Source organism: Monodelphis domestica, chromosome 5 (genome assembly GCF_027887165.1).
Source record: "Monodelphis domestica isolate mMonDom1 chromosome 5, mMonDom1.pri, whole genome shotgun sequence".
Lineage (NCBI taxonomy): Eukaryota > Metazoa > Chordata > Mammalia > Didelphimorphia > Didelphidae > Monodelphis > Monodelphis domestica.
In genome coordinates this window covers 172,468,851-172,482,576 of record NC_077231.1, presented here as the reverse complement: position 1 = coordinate 172,482,576, position 13,726 = coordinate 172,468,851, and the positions used below count along the sequence as shown (strand labels likewise).

The 13,726-nt window shown below is 34.1% G+C and overlaps 1 protein-coding gene across 15 annotated transcripts in view; it reads left to right on the top strand.

Annotated features, from left to right (window-relative positions):
* NRCAM (neuronal cell adhesion molecule) overlaps nucleotides 1-13,726 on the top strand; it is a 322,830-nt gene that overhangs the window by 88,240 nt on the left and 220,864 nt on the right. For all 15 annotated transcript variants that reach the window (XR_008912242.1, XM_001362955.5, XM_056799540.1 and 12 more), the window contains one exon: nucleotides 8,305-8,439. The gene's annotated coding sequence lies outside the window, so the exon portion shown is untranslated. The remainder of the gene's footprint in view (nucleotides 1-8,304; nucleotides 8,440-13,726) is intronic.

The following is a 13,726-nucleotide window of genomic DNA, read 5'->3' as shown; positions in this document are numbered from 1 at the left end:
TCTCTCTCTCTCTCTCTCTTTCTCTCCTTTTATCCTGTTCCTCATCTAAAGTCTCTTTTGTTTCTGATCACTTGCCATCTTTAATCTGCTCTCCTTTTATCAATCTGTCTCTCTTATCCTCTTCCTTTCTTGCTTCTCTATTGAGTGAGATAGATTTCTCTTACCAATTCAGAAATGTATTTTTCCATCTTTGAAAAATTTCTATGTTAGGTGGAAACATTGCTTCTCCTTGTCCTTATGTCCTCTTTCATATTAGATAATTTTCTTTATTCTTTCTCCCCTGCCCCCAGTGCAACCATTTTTTTCTCCTTTCCATTTTGTGCATTATCCAAACAAAAATAACTCACTCCTGCACTTTCTTTCTATGTACAATTCTTCTAATTACCCTATTAATGATGAAGTTCTTAGAACTTATACATATATTCTTAGATAGAGAGGTAAGAAGTTAACCTTTTTGAATCCCTTAAGGTGATTTCTCTTTCAGATTTACTTTTTTATGCTACTCTAGTCTTGTATTTGAGAGCTAACATTTCTAGTCAGCTCTGGTCTTTTTATTAGGAATGCTTGAAAGTCCTCTATTTCATTAAGTATCTATTTTGTTCTTAGATGGATAATACTCAGTTTTTCTCTCAATGTTATTCTTGGTTGTAATAACACCTTCTTGTCTTCAAGAGTATATCTGAAAGCTTTATCCTTTAATATGGAAGTTGCTAAGTCTTCTGAGATCTTGACTGTTGTTCCAGAGTATTTGAATGATTTCTTTATGCTTACTTGAAGGTTTTTCTCATTTATTTGGGAGCTTTAGAATTTGACAATAATAGTCCTGTGGGTTTTTAGATGAGAATCTCTTTCAGGTGGTGATTAGTGCATTCTTTCCATTTCTATTTTGCCCTCTGGTTCTAGTATATTGGGGGCAGTTTTCCTTGATAATTTCTTGAAATACATAGTCTAGTCTCTTTAAAATTTTGGCTGTCAAATAGTTCAATAATCCTTATATTGTATCTTCTTGATCAAATCCCAAGTCAGTTTTTTCATGATGTCATATATTCTTCTATTTTTTCATTGTTTTGACTTGTTTTATTGTTTCTTGATGTCTTATATAGTTGTCAGTTTCCACATGTCTAGTTCTAATTTTTAAGACATTTTCTTCATTGAGATTTTGTATGTCTTTTTTATACTTGCTCAATTCTGTTTTTTTCAAGGGTTATTTTCATCATTGAATTATTTTATTTCTTTTTCCATTTGACTAATTCTATTTTAGAATACCATTTTCTTCAATAATTTCTGTGCCTCTTTTACCACTCTGTTAATTGTTTTTTTCATAATTGTCATTCTTTGCTTTCATTTCTTTACCTAATTTTTCCTCTACCACTCTTATTTGATTTTAAATATCATTTTAGCTCTTCCAAGAATTCTTACTGGCCTTGGGTACAAATCATGTATTTTTTTTTCTTTGAGGCTTTGCTTGTAGGACTTTTTTACTTCATTATGTTCTTCTGAGTTTGTATTTTGATTGTCCATGTTATTATAGTAACATTTTATAGTTAGATTCTTTTTTATTTTTCTTATTTGCTCATTGCCTACTCTTTTTTCTTGATTTTTGAACTTTATATTAAAGTTAGGCTCTGTTCCAGGGATAAGGGGGTGGGAATGCACTGTCTCAAGTTTTCAGTGTCTTTGCCTGCTGTTTTCAGAGCAAGTTCAAGGGATTTTGAAATTTTCAGTTCTCCCAAGGTTGTCTGATGGGGGGAGAGGCATGGTCACTACTCTCTTGGTCTTCACTCTTATTCTTACCCAGGCAGGGCCACTGATCCCTTGAGATTGCACTTGATATCACTTTGGAAGGCCCCTGCTCTATTGGAACCAGAATATTATTCATCAAGGTCCCTGACGCTTTGTGACAAAAAAAATGATACTGCCCTTAATAGCTGCCACTCTCCCCACCCTTAAACTATGACACAGAAATGACTATAGGAAATGGAGTTGCAAAACATTTGCCCCTTAGGTCACCGTTTCCCTCTCAAATGAAAGTGCTCTTCTCTGCCCTTGAATTATGACCCAAATGTGATTATAGACTTTGGAGTTTCCAAACAGCATCTTTGAAGTCTTGGACAATTTTTTTTTACAATACACGTTATAAAAAGTGCCAAAAGGACTTAGATCTTTCCTTGTAAAATTATCCATTAATATAGACACCAAGGACATATGCAAGTGATATCCCAGTTTATACTATTTTAACAAGCTTCCTTATGATGGAAATACTTAACAACTGAGAAAAGATCTATTGAACTAATAAATAAGACCAGAAGCTGGTATTTTGAAAAAAACAAAAACAAAATAGACAAAGTACTGGTCAATCTAATAAAAAAAAGAAAGAAAAAAAACCCAAATTAACAGTATCATAGATGAAAAGGGAGAGCTCACCTCCAATGAAAAGGAAATTAGGGCAATCATTAAAAACTATTTTGCCCAATTATATGGCAATAAATATGCCAATCTAGGTGATATGGATGAATATTTACAAAAATGTAAATTGTGTAGATCAACAGAAGAAGAAATAGAATTCTTAAATAATTCCATATCAGAAAAAGAAATTGAACAAGCATTCAAAGAACTCCCTAAGAAAAAATCCCCAGGGCCTGATGGATTCACAAGTGAATTCTATCATACATTCAAAGAACAGGTAATCCCAATACTATACAAACTATTTGACATAATAAGCAAAGAGGGAGTTCTACTAAATTCCTTTCATGACACAAACATGGTACTGATTCCAAAGCCAGGCAGGTCAAAAACAGAGAAAGAAAACTGTAGACTAATCTCCTTAATGAACATAGATGCAAACATCTTAAATAGGTTACTAGCAAAAAGATTCCAGCAAGTCATCATGAGAGTTATTCACTATGACCAGGCAGGATTCATACCAGGAATGCAAGGATGGTTCAAAATTAGGAAAACCATTCACATAATTGACCATATCAACAAGCAAACCAACAAAAATCATATGATCATCTCATTAGATGCAGAAAAAGCCTTTGACAAAATACAACACTCATTCCTATTGAAACCTCTAGAAAGTATAGGAATAGAAGGGTCTTTCCTAAAAATAATAAACAGTAACTATCTAAAGCCATCAGTATCTGTAATGGGGATAAACTAGAAGCCTTCCCAATAAGATCAGGAGTGAAACAAGGATGCTCATTATCACCTTTATTATTTAACACTGTACTAGAAACACTAGCAGTAGCAATTAGAGAAGAAAAAGTAAGTGAAGGTATTAAAATTGGCAATGAGGAGACCAAGCTATCTCTCTTTGCGGATGATATGATGGTCTACTTAAAGAATCGTAGAGATTCAACCAAAAAGCTAGTGGAAATAATCAACAACTTTAACAAAGTTAAGTTGCAGGATACAAAATAAACCCACATAAGTCATCAGAATTTCTATATATCTCCAACCCATCTCAGCAGCAAGAACTAGAAAGAGAAATCCAATTCAAAATCACTTTAGACAAAATAAAATACTTAGGAATCTATCTGCTGAGACAAACACAGGAACTATATGAACACAACTAAAAAACCCTCTCCACAAAATTAAAACTAGACCTGAGCAATTGGAAAAACATTAACTGCTCATGGGTAGGACTAGCTAACATAATTAAAATGACTCCTACCCAAATTAATTTACTTATTTAGTACCATATCCATCAAACAACCAAAAAACTTTTTTCTGAATTAGAAAAAAAAACATTAACCAAGTTCATTTGGAAGAACAAATGATCAAGGATATCCAGGGAAATAATGGAAAAAATGTGAAGGAAGGTGGCCTTGCAGTATGAGATCTCAAACTATACTCTAAAGCAGCAGTCATCAAAACAATTTTGTACTGGCTAAGAGACAGAAAGGAGAATCAGTGGAATAGACTTGGGGTAAATGACCTCAGCAAGACAGTCTATGATAAACCCAAAGATCCCAGTTTTGGGGATCAAAACCCACTTTTTGATAAAAACTGCTGGGAAAATTGGAAGACAGTATGGGAGAGATTAGGTTTGGATCAACATCTCATACCCTACACCAAGATAAACTCTGAATATAAAGAAGGAAACTATAAGCAAGTTAGGCAAACACAGAATAGTATACTTGTCAGATCTTTGGGAAAGGAAAGACTTTAAAACCAAGCAAGAGCTAAAAAAAAAAACATCACAAAAGGTAAAATCAATAATTTTGATTACATCAAATTAAAAAGGTTTTGTACAAACAAAACTAATGCATCCAAAATTGGAAGGGAAACAATAAATTGGGGAAAATTTTCATAACAAAAACCTCTGACAAGGTCTAATTACTCAAATTTATAAAGAGCTAAATCAATTGTACAAAAAATCAAGTCATTCCCTATTTGATAAATGGGCAAGGGACATGAATAGGCAGTTTTCAGATAAAGAAATCAAAACCATTAATAAGCACATGAAGAAGTGTTCTAAATCTCTTATAATCAGAGAGATGCAAATCAAAACAACTCTGAGGTATCACCTCACACCCAGCAGATTGGCTAACATGACAGCAAAGGAAAGTAATGAATGCTGGAGGGGATGTGGCAAAGTGGGGACATTAATTCATTGCTGGTAGAGCTGTGAATTGATCCAGCCATTCTGGAGGACAATTTGGAACTATGCCCAAAGGGCAATAAAAGACTGTCTGCCCTTTGATCCAGCCATAGAACTGCTGGGTTTGTACCCCAAAGTGATAATAAGGAAAAAGACGTGTACAAGAATATTCATAGCTGCGCTCTTTGTGGTGGCAAAAAATTGGAAAAAGAGGGGATGCCCTTCAATTGGGGAATGGCTGAACAAATTGTGGTATCTGTTGGTGATGGAATACTATTGTGCTAAACGGAATAATAAAGTGGAGGAATTCTATGGAGACTGGAATGACCTCCAGGAAGTGATGCAGAGTGAAAGGAGCAGAACCAGGAGAACATTGTACACAGAGACTGATGCACTGTGGTACAATCGAAGGTGATGGACTTCTCCATTAGTGGCAATGCAGTGATCCTGAACAACTTGGAGGAATCTACGAGAAAAACCACTATCCACATTCAGAGGAAAAACTGTGGGAGCAGAACCACTGAAGAAAAACAACTGCTTGAATACATGGGTCGAAGGAATATCTTTGGGGATGTAGACCCTAAAGGAACATCCTAGTGCAAACATCAACAACATGGAAATAGGTTCTGATCAAGGACACATGTAAAACCGAGTGAATTGCACTTCAGCTACGGGAAGGGGTGGAGGTAGGGGAGGGAGGGAAGTAATGTAATTATTGTAACCAAGGAATAATGTTCTAAATTGGCTAAATAAAATTTTTAAAAAAGTAAAAAGAAAATAAACTTAAAAAAAGAAAGATGGATGGAAAGATTCTTGAGGTGATCAATAAGTTATGTTTGGGCTTAATAATATGTCTTTAAATCCAAAAAGGAACTGAGACAAATTTCCTGTTGTTTTTGTAGGTCACATATTTGAGTCTTTTCCCAGAGAATTTATTAGAAAAACCTTTCAAGGGAATTATTGAAAGCTAAGTTAGAGAAAGTACTTGAGAACCTCCTTCAGAGACCAATTGTTCAGTGGCAGGAGAAAAATAAATGGCCTAAGAAGCCTGACTCCTTTAATTTCTCTGATTGCTTTAGGGAATGATGAGCTGTATTTGGCTTGGTATTTGCAATATATTTCTTGAATGTAAATTCTTAGCCTATTGCATACAAATAATTAACTGTAACTACAATATTCATGCTGCCAATTATAAAAACTATGGCCTAATTTTCTACTGACGATGCCATAAAATCATACCTTTCTGTTTAGAAATCTTTACCCAAGAAAAATTAATGCCCTTTATTCTTCAAAAGAATTAACTGTCTGTGCTGTTTTATGTAGCCATTCATATTTGCAAGGTAATTTAGGTTCTAGTGGTGAATTAGCTGTTAGGAATAACATAGCCACTCTAACTAATTTCTCAAATAAATGCACTTGCTCTTGTAGTTAATCTTGCTTGGGTTGGCAGAACATAGGACAGACTATTTAATTTTCACTTCCAGTGACCTACAAAAGAAGTTGAAAATTTTGTAGGAGTTTCAAGAAGAGAACATAGTAATGATTAACACTTTGATTTGGTCCACAAAACTTTAATTAAAATCCATAGTTTCCTTTTACCATAAAAATGAACAATAAAAGATAATTCTAACTGCTACAATGTTATGAGTATGTCTGAAATGTCAGAAACTTATAAGTTTGGATTATCATTTTGTTTAATGAAAATATATTAAATATTTGTAATTTAGATCTTAATGTATTTAATAGAGCAGCTATCCTAAGAAAAGAAACAATTTGCATAATTTAAATCTAATGAAGCAACAAATTAGAAAAGGAATATTTCTCTAAAAAGACTGAAAATCACTTAGTCAAAATGGTTTATTAATTTTCCCCATATAATTTGTAAATGATGTCTATGCGATCTCAATTGAACATTTAAATTTAAATGTTATAAATGAATGATTCTCATTGATCTATGCCTTCACTTATGAGCATAATCCCAAAATTTATGTAGTCCCAAAATTTACGCAGTTTCTTCCTCTAAATAAATGAAAACTTTTTTATTCAGATGCAACTTGAAATTTGAAAGAATTGAGATCATTCTCATTTTTACAGAATTCCTAGGGACTCACTTAAGGTTTCCATAAAAAGTGGCTTATACAAAGATAGAAATCAGCAATATATGACAAGAAAATTCTGAAAAGAACCAAGGAAAACTCCAGGAAGTTTACATTTCCACTATGAGGTAAATGAAGACTTTCTCTAGTTTGTGAAGAACTTGCCCTCTTGCTAAGTCCACATTATAATTCATTCATATAATAATTATTTATTGAGGACCTGTTATGTTTATTGCCCTGTGCTAGACTCTGTGCACTTATCACTATGGGCACACGAGTAACACTAAAGAAAATACCTACCCAGAGAGAAAATGCTAACTTCGTAATTTAGTAATTTTAAATGATACTGCCTGAGATTTTCTTAAAATGAATGTGATTTTTATTTACTTATTTATTATGTTCAAAATAGTCTTATATTTATTAGATTACATCTTAGGATGTTCAATAACCTTGAAGATATCTTAGTTTGGGGTTTGGAGGGGGGGGGATTTGACTCAGCATCATTATTCCAAAGAGTTTTATACTCTGCTGTAGGTACAATGGAACTCATGGATTATTATTGCTGTCATTACTTATTAGAAGTCTCTATTCTCAGATTGTTTTTGTTTAAATTGCCTCTTACCCATGAACATGGATTGGAAAAAAAAAGGTCCATCTAATTATGGGTTCTGATTAGTTGGATCCTTTCTCATTTGGATTTCATTGCCTTCCTTCCTTCCTTCCTTCCTTCCTTCCTTCCTTCCTTCCTTCCTTCCTTCCTTCCTTCCTTCCTTCCTTCCTTCCTTTCTCTCTCTCTCTCTCTCTCTCTCTCTCTCTCTGTCTGTCTCTCTGTCTCTCTCTCTCTCTCTTTCTTTCTTTCTTTCTTTCTTTCTTTCTTTCTTTCTTTCTTTCTTTCTTTCTTTCTTTCTTTCTTTCTTTCTTTCTTTCTTTCTTTCTTTCTTTCTTTCTTTCTTTCTTTCTTTCTTTCTTTCTTTCTTTCTTTCTTTCTTTCTTTCTTTCATTTTGGGTTTCCTGTAGTGGTTTGTTTAGAATAGTCTTTCTTCCCAGATGCCTTGAATTTCTTCCCTTTTGCTTCAAAGCTCCCTGTAAATCCTCCCTCCACTTAAAAACATTTTTTTTTCCTGAATTCCTCTTTAACATTATTGGACTTGGTCTTATAATTAGTTGTTCACGGCTTAATTCATATTTGGTCTGTTTTAGATTATAAATGACTTCCTATAATGACCTTTGTATTGATGTGATTGTCAAGCATGATTTATTCCCATAAAGTATTATAAATAGAAATGAATTAAGTCTTTTTTCTTTGTCTTTTTGATGTCTTTCTGTGTAATCATATATTATTTTTTAGGAATAGTTCATTCATTCCTGTCCTGTAATTCAGTGGGACTTGGGACACATTTTTTTTCTATTGTCTATATTTCTTTTAAGATCCTCATAGTTCCTCTAATGCAATAATAGCATATAATTAACTCATGGAATTTGATAGTTACCCAAATCCCTTTTATTTTCATGTTTATTGGGGGAATGAAATAGAATCTTTATACCGTTAACCAGTCATCCAAAAAATATGACTTCTAAGCCTATTCTATGTATCTCCTTTCACAGGAATCAGTATTTAGATACTGTTCCCAGGAGGCAATATTAGCTGAGGATCCTTCCTTTGGAGTCTATCTGAGAAAACTTCAGAGTCAGCAAACAGTGAATGACCTGGGAGTACTTGGCCCTGTGTGCCATCTATAAGTAAGTAAGGACAGAATTTTCTATCCATCTAGAAAAGATGGAAACAATTCATTCTCTTTGCTGTATTAAACCCACCACATTCTCTAAGGAAGTACGTAGCATTTTTATATTTTTTCACTGAAACTATCACTGGGACTTTTATCTTCTTTTTCTGGTCCTTTGCATCAGATACAAAGAAAGGAATCATTTGGCTCTTTTAATTCTTTCACATTCATAGAACTTTGAGGTTGGTTTCCTAATGGAATCTTAAACAGGAAAATGCATAGCTTCATATATTTTCCCCAGTACAAGGAGAAATTGTTTATATATTCTATCAGACATTCATAGCACAAACAGCCAAACACCTGTTTGCTCTTCCAATTAATTTCTCCCTCTTAACTTTGGTTAGTTATTATAGTCAGACTGAGAGAAAGCAAGATGAATTCTAATGCCTCTTCAGATACTTCCCAGCTCTGTGACCCTGGGCGAATCACTTAACTTCTCTTTGTCCCGTTTTTTTTTTTTTAATCCAAAAATGGTGATAATAATAGCTTTGAGGATCAAGTAATCAAATCAGTGTTTTACAAACATTCGAATGCAATATAGCTTGTTGTTAAAGGTGTTATTATCAAAACTGAGGGTTCCCTCTTTTTGCTTTTTTAAATTATTCTCTATTTGCACTAAAATAGAAATTTGTTAGTTTTCACTCATATACATTATATATACTTATTTGTCTTAGCATTTGCATTTTCCTTTTACAGTATCATTTGTTTTATTGTTAATATTTGGTTTACTTGGCATAATTGATTAGATTTCCCCCCATAAAAGACATGTTGGTGATTGCTCCAAGTTTTTTAGTAAAATTTATTTGAAGTCATTATTAAACATGGACAATGAATGTTAGTAGAATACTCCTACATCAGCTCTAGGTTTCTTATCAACACAAAATACTAACAGAAATCAACTGGGGAAGACAGCTTTTCCTTAACAAAACTATAATTTCTTTATAAATAGCTGTTATCTGCCATTTCCTTTCTCTACCTTTTGTTGTATTTATAGGAAATTGAGTGTATACTTAAAAAACCCTTACCTTCTGCCTTAGAATCAATAATGTGTATTGGTTCCAAGGCAAAAGAGTGGTAAGGGCTAGGCAATGGGGGTCCAGTGACTTGCCCAGGGTCACCCAGCTGGGAAGTGTCTGAGGTCAGATTTGAACCTGGGACCTCCCGTCTCTAGACCTGACTCTCAATCCACTGAGCCACCCAGCGGCCCCCAAATACTCTTTAAAAAGAGTATTTTACTATATATTTGCTCTAAGGCAGAAGTGCAATAAGGTAGGTAATGGGGGTAAAGTGACTTGCCCCGAGTCACTCAGCAAGGAAGTGTATGAGATCAGATTTGAACCCAGGACCTTTCATCTCTGAGCCTGGCTCTCAATCCACCAAACTACCTAGATGCCTCCCCACTCATGAGAATTCTTGAAGAAAACATAGGCAAAGGCTTTAGAAGAATGATGACCAATATAATTATCTTGAATCTCATTAATTTCATTTTTATTTCAATTGGACTAATAATTTCAAAGATCACTTGCATCTAAAGCCATATTCCTACTGATGCTTTTATGCCAAACTTTACTTGTCTCTTCCACTGTGACTTTACAAGTAATTTAACTATATCCCCCCACCAAAGGACAGATCATTTGTGGTGGGTGTTGTAGCTAGCATTTAGCTAAGCAGTGATTTAGTCAAGAAAGCCTTCAAAGCCTGAGCTCCAGTGATATTATGAACTAGGGCGATTGCATAAAGACAAACAAGAGCACCCTCAAAACAGAGAAAACACCGATGAAGGCCAATATTCTCAGGGCACTTTACAGTTTATAAACTGCTTTAATTTTGAATAGAATTGGACTAGTGACCATCAATTCAACAGACAATCAGAGGGAAAAAGGTGAGAAGAACTCTATTGTTAGCAAAAAATTAATTATAAACTAATAGAACTTATAGGATTCCCACGATAAATAGTATGGCATAACTGACAATCCCAGGCAAGTCATTAGAACAGACAACTCTCTAGAACTCTTAACTGCCCATAAAGAACCAGTGAGTGAGGAGATCACCCCTGCCACCAAAGGTAGAGTTTACTGTCTAGCTTAGCTTCCCTTGTATGGAGTGCCTCACAATCAGTATCTAAAGAATATCTTCTGCATTGGATACTATGAGGAGAAACACTCTAAGCCTTTTTCCCTCACCAAATTCAACACTTTAAAGCTTCCTTCACTCTCCATACTTTTATATTGTTTTCTTTTTTTTCACTTAATTCATATAGTTTTTTTTTTATTACCTAGATCTGAATCCTTTCACCAAATCAGAATATTGAACCAAAACACTTCAATTTTGCTTAAAGGGAATTCATTTTTACTGAATTCTCCGGACTCCTCCAAGACTTTTCTATTCAGTTATTAAAAGGAAAATATAAAACAATCTTTTTAGTGGGTCTTTTGGTTTGTCTATGGATTTCGTTTGACTTTTTTACCTTTAATTACAACTTTTCTGCCATCAAATAGATTGTCATAGCACTTAAACTTCTATATCTAAATTTTCACTTCAAAGTGCATTCATAGAGTATCTTGACTTAAAAAAAAGATTTTCAAGGGTGTATATTCATATTTTGCTATTTAAAAATTAAATCACTATATATTTTAAATGTGTAGAAATTAAATTTATGAAAATTCTGAATTTCTTTGTCTTGGAATGATTTAGATGGGTTATCCTCTCAATATTGAATTGTTCTTTGTAATTTATAGAATTTTATGTAAAATGTATGGGCTATAAATAATCCTCTCCTTTTCCCCCTTTCCACCCTCTGTTTTTGTTTCTCTCAAATATCCTCACCTATTTCATCTCTAGCTTTCTCCTTCCTTTTTCCCTTTCCTTCCCTCCTTCTTTTTCCCTGCTTTCTGTATGTTTTTTATCTCTCTGTGTCTCTTACACATGCTTTAAAAGTGGCCTGTATCAAAAAGAATTCTTCTTTGTCTTCAGAGATAGAGGCAATTTTTTCTCATGTAAATATGAGGACTATTTTATAAAAGCCTGAGAAACACTTATTTAGCGCTATTCTCTCGATCATAAATATTTATGAAGGAGGAATGTACAACATTAAATGTGTTTGGGAGTCTTTCTTACCCTTATTTAGCACAGAGAAGGGACTCTGATGCCTTGTGTCAAATAGCTTAGCACTTAGCACAGTAGTTGGCACATAGTAGGCACTTAATAAATGTATAATGACTGAAGGACTGAGTTCCTTTGGGACAAAGCTGCATTGCTGGGAGAGTCTAGCTGACAAGAACAGGCATCCCCCAAAGGGCTAAGATGCAGGGAGCTCCCAAACTGGGGTTTTATGTCATTTTTGGGGGGAGAGAAAGTCATTGCCTTTGGTTTTTGCCTGACTCATGGCACTGGGTAGCAGTCCTGTGTGAAGGGACAGGTGCAAGTTCTGGACTTGTTGCTCTCAAAGTAGAGATGAAGTAAGAACTATGTGCACACTCTACGCCATCTGCCTGTGTATCCTCCGATTCATTTTGGTTCATTTCAAACGAATCCTCAGGGCTCAGTCACAGAATCCTTTGGCAGCCAGGGTTTCCTCGTCCTCCCCACCAGTCTCCTTCCCCATCATCTGAGTGGGAAATGAATCATACACGAGCACACATCCCTTGGGAAACTAACAACCCAATTCTGGGGCTTCTTGGAGCTAAAACCTTGAGTTGGCAGGGCGACATTTTTGAGCTGCCAATATTCCAACAGTCTTGAATTCTATTTCAAGTTAGATATGTGTTATCTTGTGCCCTTCTGTAGCTCTGAATTTTGGAAAGTGATGGGATGGGAAATGCTGAGCAAGGACTTTGGATGCAAAATCAATTCTAGACGTAGAGGTCACCACTTACTTGGAATCAGCACTTTGCAGTACTTTTTATGTGTAGGAGAGTGAAAGCAGATTTTTAATCAGATAATTTCTAGTTAATCATTAGCAGTAAGAATGTATTAGACATTTGGCTTTTCATTGTTTATTCATTTTGTTGTCATTATTTGGAGACTGACAAAATTATTCTGATTTCATTTTTATGTTGGAGCTTCATTAGCTCTCTTGACCTCTAGCTACTGCTTTAATGCCTTATTGTTCATATTGGAATGGAAATGATTACTGTGAATTTATTTATGCATTGCTTAATAGAATAGCAAAACAGAATAATATGAATTAATGACTTTTTCACAATTTCTCTGTAATATTAGCTGGAAATTCTGTTTCCCCTCAGGGTCTTATTTCAGATTTATATCCTAATAAGCTTCTCATGCTGGTCTTAGACTTTCTAGCTTATGTTTTCAAAGCTAATACATAATGCATAAACAGATAACTACCAAATAATCTAAATCTTATGGCTTTAAAAATCTTTTGATTGTTTTTATTATAAGAAAAAGAAATTAATCCTGATTGAAGTTTATCCTCTACAGATATAAAATATTTCTGAAATGTGATGTTCAGAAGCAGTTAGGGCAAAAGTAGTTTTCTTTTTGGACCTGAAATATACAAACAAAGTCTATTTAAGGAGTTTAGCAAATAGGACCAATGAGGAAAGAATAAAGGAACAAGTGGTTGTAGAGCACCAGAAATGAATCCCTGACTTAGTGTATATCCATTTTAAATCTGTAAAACCCCCTTCATCAGAGAACTCACAGGTATCTGATAACAAAAGCTTCAGATGTCTTTCCTTCAGTTAATTGGTTTGAGGCATCTTTCATTTCTCGAACTTCCCTTATCATGAATCCTTCCATTTTACTCTTTGCAGAGTGGAACCAAGGGAAGATTATTTTTTCTGCTTTTGTAATCTTATTTCTTTGAGAACTTTGAATACATATTGAAGTAGATTACAAAAAAGGAATAGAAATATTTCAAAACATGACATTAATATCAAAGTTTATTTATTATATTAAATATAGAAAAATATGTTTGATGAATAGAAGAAAAAGTATATACTGGATACAGCATGCTATATCCAATGTTAATTAAAACTGAGTAGCTGCAATACAGAATGATTTTAAAATATTTCTATTCCTTTTTGTAATCTACTTCAGTATATATTCAAAGATATGTAACCTGCCATGTCTGGAAATTAACTATTTTAGGCTCTGTGTCCATTAGATTCTTATTAGAGTATTATATACACACTTTTAAAGGATAGCAGAGAAACTGGGCAGGACTCAAAGGACCACAAATTTAAAAGAACAGAAAATAAGTCCTATAATATGTAACTGCG